This window comes from Mastomys coucha, unplaced genomic scaffold (genome assembly GCF_008632895.1).
Source record: "Mastomys coucha isolate ucsf_1 unplaced genomic scaffold, UCSF_Mcou_1 pScaffold6, whole genome shotgun sequence".
Classification (NCBI taxonomy): domain Eukaryota; kingdom Metazoa; phylum Chordata; class Mammalia; order Rodentia; family Muridae; genus Mastomys; species Mastomys coucha.
Window position 1 is genome coordinate 35,565,373 of NW_022196912.1, and position 7,826 is coordinate 35,573,198.

General features: G+C 40.4%; 1 protein-coding gene across 1 annotated transcript in view; it reads left to right on the forward strand.

The window, feature by feature from the left end:
* Nbas (NBAS subunit of NRZ tethering complex) overlaps positions 1-1,263 on the forward strand; it is a 386,817-nt gene extending 385,554 nt beyond the window's left edge. Inside the window, exon 57 of the transcript XR_004114347.1 lies at positions 1,027-1,263. The gene's annotated coding sequence lies outside the window, so the exon portion shown is untranslated. The remainder of the gene's footprint in view (positions 1-1,026) is intronic.
* The last annotated feature ends 6,563 nt before the right edge of the window (positions 1,264-7,826 follow it).

Below are 7,826 nucleotides of genomic sequence, written 5' to 3' on the forward strand. Positions count from 1 at the left end.
TCCGCCTGCCTCTGCCTCCCAAGTGCTGGGATTAAAGGCGTGCGCCACCACCGCCCGGCTGATAATTGTTTTTTTAATTTAAAAAGTCTGCTGAGTCCATAAATTATCCTCGGATAGAAAGAAAGCCTTGTTCTCAGATGAGCAATGTTATATCATGATTTGTGTTCTGTGTCTCCTCATCAGGGGATGGATGATCATTTCCCTCAACACATTGTGTCAAGACTCTTTAAATATTTATGTAATTATCAGCTCGCAAAACTGCAAACATCATACCAGGGTTGAAATGGACAAATGTTTGCCTAATTGTTTAAAGATGAGCGCCTTATCTATTCTCGAAATCACAGAGCATGAAATGGATTTGATTAGATAAGTTTAAAAACAGTGTTAGTGTTATTAAAATGTGGGAAAGTTAAATGTCAAATCATAAAATAGAACAATAGATATAATACTATTATAAAAGATTTATATATGCAACTGTGCTATGTTTGCATCAACCAATAAAAAACAACAAAACAAACAAACAAACAACCTCCCCCCCAAACAACCCTAACATTCTAATGCACAATGAGGTCCTAAAAAAAACATGAACAGGAAATTACCTGAAGAATGAATACAGATAGCCATTCAGCAAACAAAACAAGGTTAATCCTATTAAAGTCATTGAAGATGAAGAGGTGAATAGTTTAAGAACTTGGTGAATAAGGAAGATTAAAGGTGATATAAAAATACTGTCAAGACCCATAGCAGGTACTCTCACACACTGGTAAACTAAAAGATTTGGAAGGCAATAAGGAACTATCTGCCGTGCCATAAAAGAAGTCACTTTAAAAATAGTATTCCTTCTACAGTGTCATCCACTGTTAGTTTTTGTGGATGTTAGTTTTCCTGGAAGTCCATCTGAGTTTTTATGTTCATTTTCTCCACAAACTCAAGGACAATGATTTAATCAATACGCTCTCTTCTTGAAAATGTTTTCATTGCATCCTTGGCCATTACATCTCTGCTGTTCTCATCCCTGTCTTCCAGGTTACGGAGAGTGAATGAAGACTTGAGTTGACGTCATGAAACAGTTCATAAGATGGGGTTATGCTGCAAGTCTCTGGAGCTGCCGCCTGCTGTGCCTGCTTTGCTGGTGACCTACTGTTGACTTGTCTGCTCTTGTGATCCTTTCATCTTTTTCCATCTGGAAGGTGAAAAACTTGATCTTAGAGATGTGGCTTTTATGAAGTGTGCCAAGACAGTATAAAAGCTGCTGCAACAGAACGGGGCTAGGGAGGATCATTCCCTTTATTCACGTTAAGAATATTAGCTTCAAATTTTGGTCTGTTAAGTATTGAAACAATGTGACCAAGTGCATGTATTGCAAATAGTCCAACAATGCCAATTTTACCTCACATGAGAAAGGATTTTCCATTGAAGAGAATCATGAAGAGAGCAGTTAGCCATATTGTAGAAAACTTGATTGACATTTGGCCTGATGAAGACTAAGGAGCCTGGAGTCCGAGGCCCTAGGGAGCCATCCAATCTTCTACTCTTGCCGGTGAGCTACTCCTGATGTGTGGTCTGATGCACCAAGTTAATCACTTCCGAATAACTGACTTCCCCAGGAGTCACTTCACATTCTAGCAGCACAGACAGCAGCTATGGAGTCCTGGAACTTGATTTTGATGGATTTGGGCTCATTTTGTATAAAAACCGGGTCAGGCTGGATAGACTCTGTGACACATAAAGGGCTGTGGCCCATCCTTAAGGCTAGGTTAGGGGCTTCAACAGTGGATATCTGAGTTAATGGCTGGTTTGGGGATGGAGTTGAGAAACACGATATAGCCCATCTGGCTGGTCCTTAGTATTCCATAGAATGGAAACATTTCCAGAAACACTGGAGAAATATCCATGGGAAAAAGCAAGCCAGGGAGCACCTGGACACCTCTTCTAAGCATGATGATAAAAGAGAGTCTGTAGTGTGAGGCATTGATGGGGGTAATCTTGCATTCTCTTTATATGTGTAAGGAGAACTTTGCTTCACTGAGCCCCTTAAAGAACTCTTAGGTTGACTAGGTTAAGATCTACAGAACTCCTTCGTGTCTTCATGTGACTCCTGGCTGCTCTATTCTAATGCTTTGCTTTCTTTTCTCACAGATATCCACAAACAAGGCCAAACACCTGCCTGCTTCCCTGCCCCATAGCAATACCTTGTGCAGCCTCCGTCCCAGATGAAAACTATACTTAAAAAGTTACTTTCTTTCTCTACATGACCAAAGATACTAGAGAGTTATGGAACTGAGAAACATCTCAGGGCTTTTGGTCTCTTAACATATGAAAACTAGTTTGAATAGTCAGTTGCCATCTTTGGCATCATTTTCTAGATTCACAGATTCTGCCCCATTCCCCCAGAGTCTTAAGGAAACCATAGTGAGCTCCACACACAGTTCCAGTGATGAGCCTGGGTAGAGAGCCTGGGGTTCTGAGAGCAGCAGGCCCTCCCTTGAAAGGGCTAGCCCAGAAGTCAATTACTCTGAGATGAGCATGAGCTTTTGTAATTTCTGAAGGACTCTCTTGTGTGGACAATGTGGCAGTGACAGCTTCCAAAGCAGCTTCCCCGCTGGGCACAGTAATCAGAAGCTATTTCAGGGAGCCCCCGGGCGTGGCACCCAAGGGCTTTGACAAATCGGATAGGAAAAGGCTGAAAATGTGTGTCTTCACATTCTCTCTTCAGGTGGATAAGGAGATACAGATCTGGGATTTTGAAACTTCAGAAAAAGACATTCTTTTTCAAGTTTGGTCACCGGTGGGGCTGCCAGGACAATTTAGACTGTCATTTAGCAAAACAAGTCAGTTGATAATAAATCCACTGTCCTGATATCTGCTAACTACTGCTGTTATATGAACAAAGCATATCCAAATGGCTATGAACTAGTATAACAGCCCCCCAGGGGGACCACTCTGACCTTAGAAGCCAGCACACATACTCTAATGCCTGCCAAAATAGGAACAAAGACCTAAACCATTCAAACACCCTGTCAATAGCTTCAAGCTCTAGGAGAGTTCTTATATGGACTAACCTTGCTTTATGGATTCTGTCGTTTCGCTTCTTGCTAACTGCTCTTGCAGTGTCAACTGGGATGTGGGTTGTTTGTGTGTGTGTATGTGTATGTATGTGTGTGTGTGTGTGTGTGTGTGTGTGTGTGCATAAAAGGCAAACATGGATGAGACTTGGAGTTATATGATTTGGATAAGTTCTATTGGCTTTAAGAGTTTGTGTGTTCTGAAGGACTATTTTGCAACATTAGTCCTTGGGGGTCAAAGATGAGAAGGCAGCAGTTTAGGCTAAGAGTAGATGGATGAGTGGATTTTCCAAATATGAAACAAAACAGAAAGCCAAGCTCAAGGATTTTATTTTTTTTAAAGATTTATTTATTTTATGTGTATGAGTACACTAGCTGTACAGATGACTCGCTCCTGCCCCACCTCCAGCATAGTATGCTGTAGCTGTCTTCAGATGCACCAGAAGAGGGAGTCAGATCTCATTATGGGTGGTTGTGAGCCACCATGTGGTTGCTGGGATCCGAACTCAGGACCTTTGGAAGAGCAGTCAGCACTCTTACCCACTGAGCCATCCCGCCAGCCCATCAAGGATTTTAAAGAACTGGTCTTGTCCTCATAGTTTGTGAAGGGAAGAGCACCCTAATAATTTTAAGTCATTTTATATATTATTAATATGCTTCTTAAATTTAGAGATTAATCATTCTCTCTCTCTCTCTCTCTCTCTCTCTCTCTCTCTCTCTCTCTCTCTCCTCTCTCTCCCCCCCTCTCTTTCTCTCTTGCTCTCATATTGGCCTTCCAATTCCTTTATGTATGTATTGTTCTTCATTGATTTCAATTTGGGTCTCAAGAATGTGTCCTTTTTGTTGTTTTATTTTTGTTTATTAAAGTTTTCTTTTAGGAGTGAGGAAGATGTCTAAGTGAGTGTTTGCTGTGCAAACATGAGGACATGAGTTCAAGTCTTCAGCATCCACATTAGAAGCTAAACACTGCAGAACAAGCGATTCAGACCTGTGAGGTTGAATCAGGAAGCTCCAGGTTCAGTGAGAGACCTCTCAAAAACTAAGTGGAGTATGGTGAAAGAAGACGTTTAAAATTGCTCTCTGGCCTCTGCCACCTGAGTACACACACACATACACACACACACACACACACATACACACACACACACACACACACACAAGGTGGTGGTGGAGAGAGAGAGAGAGAGAGAGAGAGAGAGAGAGAGAGAGAGAGAGAGAGAGAGAAAGGGCTTTCACTGATAAGATATTAACTCTGGGATGTTTATATATGACTTTTCTCACTTTTAATAACTCAGGTAAAAACAATTATATTATTTAAGGCATACAATGTGATGTTTTAATATATATGCATCATGAAGTGGTCATATAAAAGGAATTAACATATTTGTATGATCGTTATTATGTTGCTGTAAGTATATTTTAAACCTTGCTTCTAGCACTTTTCTGTAGTCGTTGAGATGCTGCATGACCTACCCTTCATCTGCTTAATGTGTTGTATTACCCTCCTTTGTTGTTTTCCACTGAGCTGTTCTTGTATCCCAGGAGCAGTTCACTCTTGGCTTCTGTGTATGATTATTTTAATGCGCTGCCGAATTCAGTTTACAGAATTTAGTGGAGGAGTTTGGCATCTATGTTCCTTGGAGAGATGCCCCATGTTTTTTGGTAGTCTTTGCCTTTGATGCCACTGGCATTTGGAAATATTCTTTCCATTTTCAGATGCTTAGCAGAGTTTACGAAGGACTGATGCTAGTAGACTTCATCAGAGATACCCACTTGGCTCTGGTATTGGTGGGTGCCCTTTGATTACCTCTTTAAATTCATTATTATTTTTATTATCATGTTCCAGTTTTCTCTCCATGATTCAGTATGGGTAGGTTATATAATACTAGGAATTTAGCCATTTCTTCTGGGTTATGCAATTTGTGGATATAAAATTGCTCATAATAGTTTTATGATTCCCTTTTCCCTGTGGCATTAGATGGAAGTTTTCTTCTTTTACTTCTGGTTTTATTTATTTGAGTCTTTTTCCTTTTGTTCTTAGTTAATCTAGCTGAGGGGCTTGTCAAATTTATCTTTCTAGAAAACCAACTCTTGGTTTCATCGATTTTTTTTCCTATTGTCTTTCTATTTTCAACCTCAATTATTTCTGCTCTAATCTTTATTATTTCCTTCCTCCTGCTAACTTTGGGCTTAGTTTGTTGGAGACTTCAATACCCCACTTTCAATAATGGATAGAACATCCAGACAGAAAATCAATAAGAAGACAGCAGACTTACACAACACTACTGAGCAAACGAGCCTAATGGACACACACAACATTCTGTTTCATTTTTCCTTCTGTGTCTCTGCCTCCCATTCAGCTGCTTAGAGGAGATCAGACAGACAGAAGGGGATTTTCCATGTCAACTTATGTATTGGTTTGTGAGAGATGTCATAACAAAATACCATGGGCTGGGCATAGGACTAACAGAAATATATTTTGTCACAGTTTGGGAAGCTCGAAGTCCAAGATTAAGGCATTTCTCCTGTAGTCCCTTCTCCCTTTTCCCCTTCTCTCCAGGTCTCCACTTGGCCCTTTTCTCTTGCTGTCTGGTGCCTCTTTATTTTACAAGGCTGTCAGTCATATTGAATTAGGGCCCCACTTTTAAGACCTTATTTAACTATCCTTACTCCTTAGAAGCCATATCTTATAACACATTCACATTCTGTGGTATGATAGTGTTTGGACCTGAACATGTAAATTGAGAGATGAAATTTAGCTCCAGGAATAACATCAACCTTTTCAATCCCTAACATGTTCCCCCACACTCTCAATTTAAAAGCCTCTTTTTCTTTGATTATTATTGTTGCATGTATGAGTGTGTATGCACAAATATGTACACATACACACAAACTGAGTTTGTTTTTGTTATTTGTGTGTAAAAGGTTTTATGGCTGACCATTCATTGGACAGCCCATAGAGGGGCTCATCCCTGGGAAAAACTAATTCTCCTTTTCCTAATGAGTCATTAGTTGTGTGTTGTTATTAAAGGTGAATACACACAAACACACATATGTGCTCTTCTGTGATGAAATGATGTATAAAGGGAACGATGCTTCTGTATTTCTAGAAATCCAAAGGAAAGATGGTCCCCACAAGCCAAATAGAAATGAGAAGTTAGTTCCTAATCTCATACAGCATCATAAACATTGTTCTGTGAGGCCCTGGCTGATGAATGAGAATACAAGGCCTTGCCCCGAGTTTGGCTCTCTTCCAAGAAGGGTGACAGAGTAAGTCAAGAACTGAGACTGTGTCTGACAGTAAGAGGAGTTCAAAACAAAGCTAGACATCTTCCATTGCCTTGTGGGAAGCTGTGTCTGGTAAAAGCCTCACTCATGGCTCAGAGTTCAGTGCTAAGTACAGAGTTATGCATGGACTTCTGCTCCATCTCTGTCTCCAGTCTTCCTGAGGTTTTCTTCACCTAAGTTCCTTTCCCAGACAGCCCTGTTTTAATGGGACACTTTAGATTTTCCCCTCTGCTCTTCAGTATACATAGTACTCAGAATTTAAGGTCACTCTGACAAGACCTTGTCTTTTATATTTTCTTATTTGCAAAGGTCAGCCTGCTTGTGTGATCCCCTTCATATAGTATGAATGTTAATCAGTTTGGGCTTCAGCCACAACAGAGTTTGACCTAATAATGTCCAAATCCTGACAGCCAGAATGCAAAACCATTGTCCCTAACAGTCTATCATTTCCACTAATTGCTCTAATATGCTGGCTCCTCTTTTTGATTGTGTGCCCTTTAGAAGAAAAACCATTGATACATTAATTATAGCTTTCATCTGGAGGTTCCAGCATTTCTAAACACTTATTTGGACTTCATGCCAAACTGGGGATAATTGCATATAAAAGGATCATGCTGGGTTAGATACTGAGATGTGGTTTTCAGATATCCAACCTCTAGTACAAATAGCCCCATTGGCATCCCAGGCTCTGTGCAGCTTGAACAAGTCCATTTTCTGACCAGTGATAACATAGGCTAATAGATGTTATAGAGGAGATAACCTTCAAGCTTGATGGTTAAGACAACTTTTTAGTCTCGTGGTTCTTAACCTGTGGGTAATGAGCCATTGCTGAAGGGTCAATGATCTATATCAGATGTCCTACATATTAGATATTTACATTATGATTCATAATAGTAGCAACATTATAGTTATAAATTAGCAACAAAATAATTTTATGGTGGGGGGGGGTCACCACAAAAATGAGGAACTGTATTAAAGGATCACAGTGTTAGGAAGGTTGAGAACCACTGCTCTATTCCAAGAGTGCAGAAGGTGAAAGTGTAAAGTCCCATCTTAGAGATATGCCAGAGTATCCCAGCCACAAGGGCCAGGAACAGATCTTTGTTGCACAGTGAATTCTAGAAAGATGTCATGTCAGTGTTTGATGATGGAATGTTGCCTGGATCAGAATAGCTCACTTCCATTTTACCAGGTAGCTCCTTGTTGGGGAAATTGTCCCTTAAAGTCTGGAGTGTGCTTCCCGGAGTCAGTGCTGGCTATTCATCCTGGGGGTCCTGATATCTACTAATTTGCTCTATGGTGGTTCCCTGCTCTTCTTTCCCTTGCCCTCCCTCCTGGCCTATGTATATTTTTGTAGGTTCAATGGAGTCATAGACTTCTTCTCTTTGCTAAGATTTGTTATCTTCGGCAACCAACAAATTGGGAAAAGATCTTTACCAACCCTATATCTGATAGAGGACTAATATCCAATGT